Source organism: Hemiscyllium ocellatum, chromosome 6, assembly GCF_020745735.1.
Source record: "Hemiscyllium ocellatum isolate sHemOce1 chromosome 6, sHemOce1.pat.X.cur, whole genome shotgun sequence".
Lineage (NCBI taxonomy): Eukaryota > Metazoa > Chordata > Chondrichthyes > Orectolobiformes > Hemiscylliidae > Hemiscyllium > Hemiscyllium ocellatum.
In genome coordinates this window covers 100,934,455-100,950,458 of record NC_083406.1, presented here as the reverse complement: position 1 = coordinate 100,950,458, position 16,004 = coordinate 100,934,455, and positions in this window count along the sequence as shown.

Below are 16,004 nucleotides of genomic sequence, written 5' to 3'. Positions count from 1 at the left end.
TCTGGGGGGAATCTGTGGTCCTTGAAGAAGGAGGCCATCTGGGCTGTGCGGTGTTGGAACTGGTCCTCCTGGGAGCAGATGCGGCGGAGACGAAGGAATTGGGAATATGGGATGGAGTTTTTACAGGGGGCAGGGTGGGAGGAGGTGTAGTCCGGTAGCTGTGGGAGTCAGTCGGTTTATAGTAGATGTCTGTGTTGAGTCGGTCTTCCGAGATAGAAATGGAAAGGTCTAGGAAGGGGAGGGAGGAGTCTGAGACAGTCCAGGTGAATTTAAGGTCAGGATGGAAGGTGTTAGTAAAGTTGATGAACTGTTCAACCTCCTCGTGGGAGCACGAGGCAGTGCCGATACAGTCATCGATGTAGCGGAGGAAAAGGTGGGGTGTGGTGCCAGTGTAGTTGCGGAAGATGGACTGTTCCACATATCCGCCACAAGTTCACCTGTACCTCCACACACATCATCTATTGCATCCGCTGCACCCGATGTGGCCTCCTCTAGATTGGGGAGACGGGCTGCTTACTTGCGGAACGCTTCAGAGAACACCTCAGGGACGCCCGGACCAACCAACCCAACCACCCCGTGGCTCAACACTTTAACTCTCCCTCCCACTCCACCGAGGACATGCAGGTCCTTGGACTCCTCCACCGGCAGAACATAACAACACGACGGCTGGAGGAGGAGCGTCTCATCCTCTGCCTGGGAACCCTCCAACCACAAGGAATGAACTCAGATTTCTCCAGTTTCCTCATTTCCCCTCCCCCCACCTTGTCTCAGTCGGTTCCCTCAACTCAGCACCGCCCTCCTAACCTGCAATCTTCTTCCTGACCTCTCCGGCCCCACCCCACTCCAGCCTATCACCCTCACCTTGACCTCCTTCCACCTATCACATCTCCATCTCCCCTCCCCAAGTCCCTCCTCCCTACCTTTTATCTTAGCCTGCTTGGCACACTCTCCTCATTCCTGATGAAGGGCTTATGCCCGAAACGTCGAATTTCCTACTCCTTGGATGTTGCCTAACCTGGTGTGCTTTAACCAGCAACACATTTTCAGCTCCAGCATCTGCAGACCTCATTTTTTACCCATTACCATCAAGTCCAGGGTTCAACTATGGTTCAATGGAGAATGCAAGATGGCATGCCAGGAGCAGCACCAGCCAAAATTGTGTGCCAAACTCATGAAGCTGCCAAACAGGACTACTTGCACACCAAACTGCAGATCCCACAACCAACAGATCGGATCTATGCTCTGCAGTCCTGCTACATCCAGTCGTGAATGGCTGTGGACAATTAAACAACTCACAGGAGGAGCAGCCTTCACAAATATCCCCATCCTCAATGATGGAAGAGCCCAGCAAATCAGGGCAAAAGATAAGGCTGAAGCTTTTGCAACAATCCTCAGCTGGCAGTGCCAAGCAGTTAATCCATCTTGGCCTCCTCCAGTGGTCCCCAGGGTTACAGACACCAGTCTTCAGCCAATTCAATTCAAGCCATGTGATAAGAAAAATGGTTGGAGACGCTGGATACTGCAAAGACTATGGGCCCTGACAACATTCTAGCAACAGTACCGAAGGCTTGTACTCAAGAACTTGCCGCTTTCTGAGCAGCGGTGTTCCAGTACAGTTACAACACTGACATCTACTGGACAATGTGGAAAATTGCCCAGGTATGTCCTGTACATGAAAATGACATATCTGACCTGGCTAATTACCGTCTCATCAGTCTATTCCGGATCATCAGTAAAGAGATGGAAAGTGTCATCAATAGTGCAATCAAGCAGCATCTGCTCAGAGACACCCAGTTTGGGTTCCACCAGGGTCACTCAGCTCCTGAACTCATTATTATCTTGGTTCAAAAGAGATGAATGCCAGAGGTGGGGTGAGAGTGACAGCCCTTGACGTCAGGCGAGATTCAACAGAGTGTGACATCAAGGTGCTCTGGCAAAACTGGTATCAATGGGTATCAGAGGGCAAACTCTCTGGTGGTTGGAGTCATACCTGACACATAGGAAGTTGGTCATGGTTGTTGAAGGTCAGACATCTCAGCTCCAGGTCATCTCTGCGGGAGTTCCTCAGAATCGTGCCCTCAGCCCAACCATCTTCATCAATGATCTTCCCTCCACCATAAGGCCAGAAGTGGGGATATTCACCAATGATTGCACAATGTTCAGCACCATTTGCAACTCCTCAGATACTGAAACAGTCAGTGTTCAAATGCAACAAGATCTGGACAATATCCAGGCTTGGGCTGACAACTGGCAAGTAATATTCACGCCACACAAATGCCAAGCAATGACCATCACCAATAATAGACAATCTAACAACTGCCCCTTAACATTCAATGGAGATACTATCACTGAAAACCCCACTATCAACATCCTGGGGGTTATCATTGACTCTGAAAATGTGTTGCTGGAAAAGCACAGCAGGTCAGGCAGCATCCAAGGAACAGGAAATTCGACATTTCGGGCATAAGCCCTTCATCAGGAATGAGGAATGTGTGTCCTCATTCCTGATGAAGGGTTTATGCCCGAAACGTCGAATTTCCTGTTCCTTGGATGCTGCCTGACCTGCTGCGCTTATCCAGCAACACATTTTCAGCTCTGATCTCCAGCATCTGCAGACCTCACTTTCTCCTCGGTTATCATTGACTGGAAACTCAACTGGACTCATCACAGAAACACAGTGGCTACAAGGTCAGAAGCTAGGAATACTGTGGGGAGTAACTCACTTCCACACTCCCCAAAGCCTGTCCCCCATCCACAAGGCACAAGTAAGGATTGTGTTGGAATTCTTCCCATTTGCCTGGATGGGTGCAGCTCCAACAACACTCAAGAAGCTTGATACCATGGAAGTGAAAGCAAAGTGCTTGATTGGCAACACACCCACAAACATTCACTCCTGCCACCACCTACACTCAGTAGCAGTACTATCTATAAGATGCACTGCAGAAATTCACTAAACATCCTCAGACAGTAGCTTCCAAACCCATGGCTACTTCCATCTAGAAGGACTAGGTCAGCATACACATGGGCATGTTACCACTATCAAGTTCCCTTCCAAGCCACACACCATCCTGACTTGGAAATACATCGCCATTCCTTCATCGTCGTTGGGTCAAAATTCTGGAATTCCCTCCCTAATGGCACTGGTGGACTGCAGGAGTTCAAGAAGGCAGCTCACCACGACCTTCTCAAGGGGCAACTAAGGACGGGCAATAAATGCTGGCCAGCCAACGATGCCCACGTCCCACAAATGAATAAAAAAAGCAAAGAACTCATAGCCCACCTGTTTGGCCCATTAGTCTTGGCTTCTCTGTGGATGTGGCAGAGTATGGAGTCTTTGAAGACAAGGATAGTGACCTCAGGTAGCGTGTCCTGCCTAATTTTAAGAGCTTATGTCCACCAGTGAAAAGCAAGCGGCTTGAGCCATTCAAGTTTTAGTTATATCTGATCAGGTCGTTTCCAATGGGCATGGAATTTCTGCCATACACAACTGGCATTACCTGGTACATGCACAAATAATCCCTTTCACTGCCTCATCGAGCCATAGACTCCCTACAGTGTGGAAGCAGGCCATTCAGTCCATTGGGTCTGAAGAGCTTCCCATTCATCCCCCTATCATATCCCATAACCCCACATTTTCCATAGCCAATCCACCTAAATTGCATATCTTTGGACTGTGGGATGAAACTGGAGTTCCTGGAGAAAACGTGCTAACTCCACACAGTCACCAAGGTTAGAATCAAACCCGGGTCCCCGGTGCTGTGAGGCAGCAGTGCTCATCACTGAGCCACTGTGCCACCCCAGACAATAGCTGGTTCCACTGTGCTTGCCTAAAGTAAGTAAACTTTGTGAGCTTTCCTTGTTGACTTGCTCTAAAGTGGCAGTGGTTATTGTTAAACTAGCCACTTTACCCGAAGAGGCTGGTTAACAAGGCACTTAACGAAGCCATCACCTCGTCGTCATCAAACGCAGGTTTGAAATGGGGGGGCACCTGAACACTCAGCCCTGTAATCTGTGATTTCCTCACCACAGGTACCTTCACTGGGCACATTCTGTGTGCTCCCACTGCTTCAATTCTCTTTCCTGGAATTCTATCAATCTCTCATTCACTTTCCTGCTCTTGGAATTCTCTTTCCTCTTTTTCTGTTGGATTTCTGGGAATAATTTCTATCATTCCAATTTTATCAATTTCCACCTCCAGATATTTCGCTCCATAATCGATTCAGGTTTTCTTGGTTTTTTGGCAGGATCCACCTCCAAGTCATAACTCCACCTTTTAGTTCTTCCAAGAGCAGTGCCTTTAACAGTTACCTCATCTGATTCAGTAAAGGCAATGACACCTTCATTTTATTCCAGAAATCCCTATGCAGTATTACTTTTAAAAGGCTTTTGGATGAAAAATGTTCTTTCCTCATTCCAATCCTTTCATTCGCCTGGGAGCTATTCCAGACTCTGAGCCTCCAATCAGGTCAAAAGATGTGAAGGTTAGGTACATTGATTGAACTAGATTGCTCATAGTGTCCAGGAATGTGTACACTAGGTGGATTAGCCGTGGGAAGTGTAGGGTTACAGGGATAGAGTAGGGGGGGTGGATCTGGGTGGGATACTCTTCGGAGGGTTGGTGTGGACTTAATGGGCCAAATGGCTTGTTTCCACACTGTCGAGATTCTATAATCCTAAGTGAGAATTAACTGTCCTCCTTCCAACCTCCTTGATTAGTGACAACAAAGGTTTAAATTCTTTTCAGCATGAGGCTTTACCTTTCTCTAATTAAAATGTAGCTAATTATTTTTATTACAAGCAATTCAAAGGCCATCACAAAGATTTCCTGAATGCAAGAAAAAGCAATTCTATTACCTGATGACCCTAAGGAAATTTTTAAAAAGTGACATCAAGCATACAGTTTTCACACAGACAGATACAAAGGTTAATGGGGACAGTGTCCAAAACAATATACAGCTTTAAGCCCTTATGGTACCATTGCTATGGTTTCAACCAGACACTACAGTTACTGGATTGTACTCTGAGAGTTTGTCAGCAACAGCAAGTTTTTTAGTTAGCCTTTAGGTTCTCAGTTCTCTGGTGCTTCTTCCCAGCAGTGCTGTCAAACTGAGCACTTTCTACTTGAGAGAGAAAACACAACAGTAAGAGAGACTTTTCAACTTGTATGCAGTTCTCCCTCAGTCTGTCAACGAGCTCCTTTGAATACAAGTTGTTGCATATTTCTGTATCTGCTGAGGTCATTTTGGTTTGGAATTTCATCACCAACAGGTAAAGATTCTCACAACAGTGAAAATCAAATGGAAGTGGACAATTTATTTCATTGCCCTTGGGGGTGGGGGGGAGATGGGGGGAGGAGGTGGGGGTGGGGGCGGTGGGGGTAATGTTGATTTCAGGTCACACTACCTGTAACCTGCATTTATTGAGAATGTCAGCTGTAGGTGGCACACACAGCTTTACAGTGCATTGGCATCAGCCTGGAACTAAGATAATGACAGTGCAGGGTGCAGTCAGAGCACTGGCTCATTGAAATCACTGCACATTTCTGCTTCTGCTGCGATGATATTGAACATTTTAAAAATACATTTGAACTTCAAAACAAGTTCTTAGGATGTCAGTCTGTGCCAAGGAAATGTCCCCCTAAGTTACCGAGGCTCTTTCCCATGTCTTTGTTGCTGTAAATGCTGACTGGAAAGGGGTTGACTCCACACAGTAGTCTGCTCACATGTAAAGTGATCTCCTGTCAGATTAATGTATTTCTTTTTCATTCATGAGATGTAGGAATCACTGGCTGTGCTAGTATTTATGGTCCATCCCTAATTGCCTCTTCACCTTACTGGTTTCCTTAGGCCGTTTCAGAGGGAGGTAAGATTAAGCCACATTGCCATGTGACCGTAGGCCAAACTAGCTAAGAATGGTAGATTTCCCACCCTCGGGAACATGAGTGAACCAAATAATTTTTTATGACAATAATTACATGGTCACAATTTATCTTTCAATTCCATATTTTACACTGAATTCAAATTTCACCCTCAGTCATAGTGGGTTTCAAGCATTTGCTCTGGATTACAAACCCAGTGATATTACCACTACCTCACCATCTCCTAAAAGAACTGTGAAAACAAAGACATTCCTGGAAAAGTCAGCAGGTCTGGCAGCATCAGTGGAGAGAAATCAGAACTAACATTTTGGGTCCAGTGTGCCTTCTTCAGTTCTGAGGAAGGGTCACTGGATAAGATCAAAATTGATCACGTTTAGAAAAAACTTATGAAAACTGATTCAGCGATGACTTATGACACACATTTCCTCATATCCCAATTATCCAGGAATGACATTTCAAAGCTACCCTCTCTTTCTGAGATGATCTTAACAGTGGGTTCGTGGCTGGATGAACATGGGAATCACAGCATCATTATTTAATAGAACACTGCAGCTTCTAATCCTCAAGACCTCAAACCAAGTTATAGAATTGAATCAGAGAATCCCCACAGTGTGGAAGCAGGCCATTCAGCCCATGGAGTTCACCCTGACCTTCCAAAAAGCAGAGCTTAAAAATGTGTTGCTGGAAAAGCGCAGCAGGTCAGGCAGCATCAAAGGAACAGGAGAATCAACGTTTCGGGCATAAGCCCTTCTTCAGGAATCAAAAAGCATCCCACCTAGACCCAACCCATCCCTGCATTTCCCACGGCTAATCATGCACATCCCTGGACACTATGGGTAATTTATCATGGCCAATCTACCTCACCTACACATTTTTGGACTGTGGAAGGAAACCTATGCAGATACAGGGAGAATGTGTAAATTCTACCCAATTGCCCAAGGCTGGATTTGAACACAGGTCCCTGATGCTGAGGTAGCAGCAGTGCTAACCATTTAGCCATCGTGCCACAACCTTTCTCAGCTTTGGTAAAAATCAAACTCTTGCAAACTAATGACTTTCAACATTCTACTGAATCTAGTCTTCACCTTTTCAGTTTTTCTTTACAAAAGACCATATGATACTCCAACATCCACTCAGTCTGCATCCTGCCATACCCATTCAGCTCCTGACCTCATTACATCCTGGGCTGAAACATAGACCAAAAAGAGCTCAATTCCAGAGGTGAGGTGAGAGTGATTGCTCTTGACATCAAGCCAGTATTGGACAAAATGGAGCATCAAAGGATCTGAACAAAACTGGAGTAAATGGGAGAAAAACTATCTGCGAGTTGGTATCATACATGGCAAATAAGAAGATGGTTCTGGTTACTGGAGATTAGTCAATTCAGCTCTAGACATCTCTGCACAAGTTCCTCAGGATAGTGTCTTAGGCTTAACCATCTTTAGCTGCTTCATCAATCATCTTCTCTTAATCATAAGGTCAGAAGTGTGGATGCTTGCCAATGATCGTACAACATTTCATTTGCAACTCATCAGATACTAAAGCAGTCCATGTCCAAAGGCATCAAGAACTGGACAATATCCAGGCTTGGAGAAAGTGAGGACTGCAGATGCTGGAGGATCAGCGTCGACAGCGTGTTGCTGGGAAAGCGCAGCAGTTCAGGCAGCATCCGAGGAGCAGGAGAATCGACGTTTTGGGCATAAGCCCTTCATCAGGAATATCCAGGCTTGGGCTGAAAAGTGACCAGTAACGTTCACACCACACAATACCAGATAGCTGGTAATGATTGTTAGCGCGGATGAAATGATCTCAGTCCGAGCCCAGAGTGCGGTTCGACAATCGGTAACTTTATTGAGGTATGTAACGCTGGTGGAGACCAACTGAGGTCCGAACCTCGATCGCTCTAACCTTTCCCGTGCGATGTTACAAGTTATATACTTCATGAGTCAGGATGTAGGAGATTGGGTATGAATGAGTGTGAATGGTGGTACTCATGGCTGGAGTGTGTGTGAATGTCAAGCTTCCTGCCGTCCTCGGAGAGTCGGCAGCATACACAAAAGGTGTGCTGTTTATCTTTATGTAAAATGGGTCCGGGTGCTATCTGCTTGTCTCTCCGTGAGGGCTGGAGGCTAGCACCCCCCTTTGTTATTTCCAAAGTGTCTGTTAGGTTCATCCTGTTTGTTTGGTGTTTGCCTTTTGTGTGGGACTGTTTTGCATGATCAGGTTATGGGTGTGTGTCCGTTGGGACCTTGACGAGATTGTAAGGTGGGTTTCGATCTGTGAGTCATGACCATTGTCTGGAGTCATGACTAGTGTCTGGTCTGGTGTGTATTTGGATCTGTCTTTGGGCCCCCTTCTCCCGATCCCATGGTTGGGCTGGCAGCTGCTGTCTTAAAATGAATACTGTTTGCTTTAAAATGGATACTGCTGGCTTTCCCGGTGTGGGCCTTGCTCCACGGTAAACACGGGGCGGTTTATGCCCGCCTTCAGTCCCCCCTTTCGGCAAGGGGTTGGCCATGTCCACACCCCCGAAGCTGCTACCCCGCCCGGTACATTCCGCCGGCCGTCATGCTGGAGTCATGGGGCCTTTGGATAGTCCCAGGAGATGGTTACATTAGTTCGAGCCCTATGAGCTCGTGGTGTCTGATTACTCGCCAGGAATCTATGGCGTGGAGCATGGCCTTTCTGGCCTTTCGTTTTTATGTTGGCGGCATGAGTGACATGCCACCAGGAGCCAGGCCAGAGCTAGCAGTAACTGTACCCCCACGATGTCATGGGAGATGATTCTGACCCAGGGGTGTATGTTGACATTTAGGCCCCAGTTCCAAACCCTCTGGGCCCAGCCCTGGGTCTGCAGAGCTGTCTCTGCATCTTCCTCTAGGTCTTTGATATGGGCTTGTAATTGATGGTATAGTTTTACTGAGTGTCCCACCCGGGTCCTAAGTTCCCGCAAGACCTCGGCCAAATGTGGGATGGGGGCTTGTTCGGGCTCCTGGTACTCCCTAAGGGTGTTTCTGAATTTGTCGGCGGCCTGTATAGACTCGGGGTCCCGACGTCGGACCTCCGAGATATGGGCTTGACCAATCGTCACTGGGCGCCTAGGGGTAAAGCAGAACTCGTGCTGGGGAATCGGGCATTGCAGTCCGTTGAACCAGAAAAACATTTCTAGGGTAGAGACACAATATTGTCCCCTGCCACCATACCCCGCCCTAGTGAAGTGGGGGCCCGTGGGTTCGATCTCAAGGGTGCAGCCCTGTGTACGGTTGAACCCGCATTCCGCCGTTTCACTCCGCTGTAAGGGGTGGGGGCAGATTGTGATTGCCCTTCGCTGTTTGCAGCCTGCAAGCAGCACACCGTACACAGCGCCGTCTCGGGAGATGTCTGTGTCGTGTGCCAAAATATATTTGAGGGAGGCGTTTTCCCGTATTACTCCAATGTTTTCGATGTGGAACAGGGGAAATAGCCCAGACCCCGGGGTGACCACTGGGATCAGGAGGACCTTCCCGACTCCCGTTGCCTCACTGACCTCACAGTCGGGAATCACCGGGTACACCCGGGTCATTCCCTTCAGGGTCCGGCTATCAAGCGGCCCGGAGCGTCCTGCGAGTGAAGCCAGTTTGGTGCTATCGATCCAGTCGGGCACCTCCTCTCTTTGTATCTGATCCAGGTTGTGTCAGATCTGGGCTACCATCCACAGGCCATACGCATGGCACAGCTGCCCCTCCTGAATGTGGGCCGTGTTCTCCCTTTCCCGATCAATAAGGCGGTTGATGGTGTGGGCATGTGTCTCCAGGACTGCAATGCTGTCGAGCTGTATGTGTGCTTCTTCTTCCCTCAGAAATGCCTGTTCTGCCTGGTGTGTGAGGGATCTTGCTAACAGGTCTCTCATCACCCCTTTTAGCTATTTGACTTTCTCGTTAAGGCCCTGGATATCTAGGGAGTTCACCACGGATGTTCCTGTGTTGGGCATCACTGATAATGTCCCGTCTGCGTCGTTGTGTATGTCGGTTCGATAGTGGGTTGCCCCCATGGTATCTATAGCCCTCTCTATCACCTCTGTTCCCATCATGGTGTATAGGCTGCATACCTGTGCTGTGCAATATTCCGGTACCCGGATGCCCGATATATTGACCAGCACGGGCACGGCCTCGTGTCGGACGTTATCATAAAGGACTTCCCCTCCTCCCATAATACCAGTCCCCCCGCGGGCCCTAGCCTCAGAGGGGCATGGTAGTATCTCGGGAGTCGTGGTTGTTGGTGGTGTGGTTGGGGGAGGGGGGGGGCGAGAAACACAAATATAGAGAAATCACGACGGCATTGGTCGGTTCATAGTAACCGCAAACGGACAGGTCCCGTATTGCGAACGCGTCAAAGGCCGGGGCCGAGGCGAGGTCGTCTGGCATAGCGCACATCGTTCCGAACATGCAACCCCCCAGGTCCATAGCCTCTGCACGTCGTAGGCAGGTTGGTCGTGGGTTGCGCTCCGATGTGCAGAGTAGGCAGATTGTCTGTATGTCCGGGAGGACCTCCAGCCAGGCGTTGAAAAATGTGTTGACCTCGTCAGGCTTATCCCCCGCAGGGATGCAGATGGCACTGGATGAGTTGAAGGCAACGCCATGGCGGTAGGAGTTGTCTGGAGCTTTGGAGGAAGAGGGTATAAGTCCTGTGGCGAAGAGGAGGATGTGGAGGACGGTGCACCGGTGGGACATGATCTGTGAAAGAAAAGAGAAAGGGAGAGAGAGACACACCCTCGACAGGGTGTATGATTAGTAAACGTACATATGTTCTGCGGCCCCCCCCTCCCGGACTGGTCCACCACTGTTGCTGTAAGGGGAGAAAGTGTGAAAATTCCGTCAGGCGTGTCGGGGGAGTGCAGGGGAGTGGGGGAATAAGTCGGTGGTGGCTGTCAGTCAGGTGGCTGGGCCGATGTTCCGGCCACTCCACACATTGGCCCCGTGTGGTTAGGGACAGGGACCACAGTCTAAGTCTTTGTCGTCCGTCCAGTCGGGCCCTGTGGGGAAAGGTTTAAGTTGGGACCAATGTTTCCACCTGCCCTTCCCCTTCATATCGATGCAGGCGCAGGTGCCGCTGGTGAGGATGATCTCGTGCGGCCCCAGCCACCGAGGGGTGAAACTGGGCCGGTCAGGGGCTGCACGGACCAGGACTTTGTCCCCAACGCCCGGGAGGGGTTGGGGAGGCGGTTGTTGCTGCTGTTTCGTTAGGTCCCTGATGTCCTGTTGATCGCGGGCGGTCTGTCAGAGGGCCCGCAGCTGCGCGTCTAGCTGTCTGATGTAATGGGCCATCCTATCCTTAAGTGGGGCCATGTCCTCACCCCCCTTCGATGACGGTCTCGGGTAGTCGCATGGCCCTGCCCGTCATGAGTTCGAAGGGAGTAAAGCCAGTGGAACGGCCCGGGGTGGCTCTGAGGCGCATCAGAATGCAGGGCAGGACGTCCACCCAGCCCTGACCGGTCTCGGCGATCGTCACTTTGAGGGTCCGGTTCATGCGTTCGACTATGCCCGAACTCTGGGGGTGGAAGGGGACATGGAAGCGCTTCCTGATACCCAGGAGGCGGCAGGCCAGTTTCATCGCGCGTCCCGTGAAATGTGTTCCCTGGTCTGAGTCAATCTGGAGGGGGACCCCCCATCGCGGAAAGGTGTCGAATGCCAGGATTCTGGCCACAGTGGCTGATGTGCAGTCCCGTGTCGGGAAAGCCTCTACCCAGCGCGTGAAGTGGTCGACTATGACCAGACAGTACTTCTTGCCGCGGCTGGCGGGCAAGGGTCCTGTGAAGTCGACCTGGAGGTTCTCCCAGCGCCCCTTGGGCCGTGGTTGGTGGACCATAGGAATGCGCAAGGGCCTCCCTGGGTAATGTTGGACGCAGACAATGCACCGGCGGCAGTGCTTGGCCATGTCGCGGCCAAGTCCGGGCCACCACCAGTCGGTCTGCAGCCTCGCGAGGGTCCCCTCCTGGCCTGCGTGGTCGGGCTCGTGATGTAGTTGTATCAGGGTTGTTCTAATGGCTGCGGGGGCCACTACCTTGCCGTCGCGGCGCCATACCCCATTGGGGCCGGGGATCGCGCCCTTGCCCTCCAGTCCTCCCTTTCCTCAGGCTGAGCGCCATTCTGGACATCCAGGACATTAATGTCCCAGACTTCATTCACAGCGCAGCGCGTACGGGGGGTAGGGGGCACCTGTGGCGGCCTGGTCAGCCCATTGGTTCCCTAACTGTTCGGCGGTGGTGGCCCGCTGGTGCGCCTTGATGTTTACAACGGCCGCGAGCAGGGAAAGGCGCGCTGCCGCCACCAAGTCACCGACTGTGTTCTCGTGTTTTATCTGGCCACCGCCGGCCGTGACGAAACCCCGGCAGCTCCATGCTGTCATGTAGTCATGGACTACCCCAAAAGCATACTGGCTGTCGGTGAAAATATTCACCCGCCTGCCCGCCCCCATGCGGAGCGCTGCTGTGAGGGCTACCAGCTCCGCGACTTGGGCTGAGGTATCGCCGTATAATGTCCCCTGTTCTCGGGTGGCCCGGTGTCGTCGACCACTGCCCAACCCGTCCGGTAGGACCCCTCAACCAACCGGCATGAGCCGTTAACGTATAGGACCAGGTCGGGGTCCGAGATAGGACTATCGGCAACGTAGTCCTCCTCAGCGAAACCATGACGGCCTGGCAGTGGTGGGGTTCCCCTACAGTTATAATCCCGTCCGCGGGGTTTGTTCCCGTGTCCCTAACTATTCTAATGGATTGGTCCCGGGGGAGGAGGACTGCCTCCCAGGTTGCCCTACGGGCGTCAGAGACAGTTCGGAGGCGTCCTGTATTCAGAAGCTCCACTATAGTGTGTCCGATGTGCAGGATGATCTGACCGGACATGGTGACCGGCTCTCACACGCGGACCGCCCATGCAGCACAGTTAAGTGCGGTGCATCCCCCTCACGACCGGGGACTCCTTAGTAGAGTAGCACCCTACGGGCTTCATGCGGTCCCCGGAGAGTTGGATGACCATGGCGCTATAGAACCCCCCTTCCAGGCTATAAAAGACGTGAAAGGGCTTAGAGAGGTTGGGAAGGCGCAGGGCTGGGGCTCTGAGGAGGTGGGTCTTTAGCTTGGAGTAGGCATCGTCTTGCTCGGGGCCCCACTCCACCCTCTCTGCCCCGGGCCTACCCCCCTTTACTAGGTGCTGGATGGGCTCAGCGATGGTGGCGAAGTGCGCTATGAAGGCGCAGCAGTAGTTGAAAAGGCCCATAACGCGGCGGATTCCCCTGACCGTGTCCGGCCATGGCATGTCGGCGATGGTTGACTTACGATCGGGAGGCAGGGTCTTGCTGCCCTGGCTAATGTCGTGGCAAAGGTATTGGACTATGGCCAGGCCGATCTGGGCCTTTGTGGGGCTGATTTTAAAACCTGCCTGGGCAAGGGTGCGCAGGACGGCGGTCAGGGCTCCCAGGTGGGAGCGCGTCAGGAGGTCGTCCACGTACTGTGAGAGGGTGCTAGAGAAAGGGGATAGGTCGCATTCCTCGAGGGTCCGACTCATGACCCTGTGGAAAATGTTAGGGCTGTTGTGAAAGCCTTGTGGCAGCCGGGTCCATGTGTATTGCCTGTCTCGCAGTGTGAAGGCAAACTTGTCCTGAGAGTCAGGGTGCAGCGGGATGGACCAGAAGCCGTTTGCCACGTCCAGGACCGTAAAGATCCGGTGGGAAGGCTCTAGGCCATTAAAGGTGGTGGACGGGCTGGCAACAATGGGGTGCTCTTTGGGTGTGACCCGGTTGAGTGCCATATAATCGATGGTGAGCCGATAGCTCCCATCCGGCTTACGGACTGGCCATATAGGGGAGTTGGTGGTGGACACCGCGGCTGGTGAGTTCGGCCACAATGGTCTCCGTGCAGCGCCTCGGGTTTGATCGGGTACTGTCGGTGCGGAGGGTGTACAGGGCCAAGTATCCGCTCAGGAGGGGAACAGACAAGGCCGCATCCTGCTTGCTCATGGCCCAGACCTCCGGGACCAACTGGCAGACTGTTCCGAAGGCGCCGTCTCCGGTCCAGTCCCGGGTGATAGGGACGCAGGGCGCGAGTGCAGCGACCAATCTAGTGGGGACCCATCTACCCTCAAGGGCGCTCTTATGGGGTTTGCAGGACGTCCATAGGAGGCGCCAGTGGAGCGCTTCCACCACCGTTCCCAGTTCGCCCAGCCGGTCAATGCCCAGGATCATCCCTTCCGAGTTCGGGCAAACCCAGAACTGGACGGGGAGTAGAATGTCATCGGTCTCCAGGAAGGTGGCCTCGCTACGGCGGGCCACAACCGAGCTTCCCCCCACCCCACCCCCATGATGGAAATGGAGTGATGGGTGGAGGGGAGGTCGGTGAGGGAGACTGACGCCCCCGTATCTATCAAAATGTTGCATCGGCGGCCCCCAAGCGATGCAGAAACCCAGAGACGGGGGTCGGCTCCCTCGGCGGGGACCGACGCTGTTCAGTCCTTACGCCGGGCGAGTAGCTGTAAGAGCTCGAGCAGCTGCCCGCGACTGAGCTGATCCCAGTCAGAGAGGGGGAAGGCTTCGGGCTAGGGCTGCGGGGTTTGTGGGGTTTTTGCGGCTGTGGGTCGCCGTTGGTTCCCTGCTCGGGGGGTTCCCTGCCCGCTGGGGCGCGAGGGGCGCCGACGATGGCCATGCCGCGGTGGGGAACAGCCCCGGTGCTGACCCGGGTTGTCCCTGCACTGGCCGGGGCTGCCCCCCTCTCAAGTCGGGGTCTCCGGGGCGTCGGAAGGAGAGCGGGCAGTTGACCTTGTAGTGGCCCGTCTGTCTGCAGCGGTAGCAAACGAGCGGCTCGGGTGTCGAAAGTGCCGCAACGGTGGCCGGGGCTTGGTTATCGAGGGACATGGCCCAATTCTCGAGCTCCGTGAAAGAGAGGTAGGGTACCAGGCCTGTCCGGAGGACAGCCTGGTGTGTGGGGCCTAACCCGTCCCTATATAGCTGGATAAATGCGGGGTTCTGCCTGTCAGCATCAGGGATCCCGCTGTGTGCCTGGAAGGCCTCGAACTTACGGACCCCATATTCCTGAGCACCCTCGCCGGGTTTCTGGGTGACGGCCACAATGGCGTGTGGCCGAGAGCCTCGCTGACATCGGCCTTGAAGTCCGCAAGGGCGGCCTCCTGCTCGCGAAGGCTGTCGCTGAGGTCGGCGCACCAGGACCCATTCTGGAGCGCGGGTTAGAGCCTGGACCACAGGTTCTCCGGGAGTTTGGTCGGGACCAGACCGGCCACGTCCCTGTTGTGGAGGTTGTGGCAGATCTGCATCTCCCTAAGCCGCTGCCAAAATTCAGCGTTGTTGTGGCGGGGCTTAAGGGCGGGGAGCCTGTCCTGGCGTTTCATGGTATCACCCGGGGTTAAGGAGACGTATGTCATTTTAAGGCGGGGGTTGTGGGTTTGGGACGCTGGTCTCCCCCCTTCCCACCCCAGGGGGTATATTCAACTTTAACCGGGGCGGTGCGAGCTAGGCTCGTGTGTGATTCCCGGGGGGGCCTGTGTTGTCCATGAGCCCCTCCCAGTCCTAGGGGGCGGATGGCGGGGCGCTTGGAGGCTCAGATAATGTCGGTAGGATCGTACGGTTGGCAAGCGCCTGGGCTTCGAGGTGTTCTGAGGCCTGTTTCTGCTTATCTGCTAGCGAGCCTAACATGTGCCTGAAGCACAAGGACGCAGGCTTTCTCGTATCTATCCCTTTTCTGGCGGGCCCACCACTCCCGCTGGGCATCCAGCGGGTCGGCGGGCCACCAGCCCGATCGGAGCATAGCCTTGATGACCTTTTTATTCTCGTCAGCTATGAGACGAGTAAGGCCCCCATTCTAAATCGCCAGCCGCGCAGCCAGCCATGGTGGGGGGGGGGAACGCAGCGGGCGTAATGGAAAGAGGGCTTAAAAATAACAAAACTACCAGCGTAGGAGCGCAAGAGATGTAACTGGCGCTAACTTATTCACCTCCCAGTCGGGGAGCCCACTCCCTGAAATCGGACCCTAGCTCCCCGGGTCGACGAAGGCAGGTGTGGGTTAGGTACAAACGGGGCGCGTGTCTATACCCGATCGCGCAACCCCGGGTTACTGTGAGTCTCACTCTCACCGCCTAATGCCCAA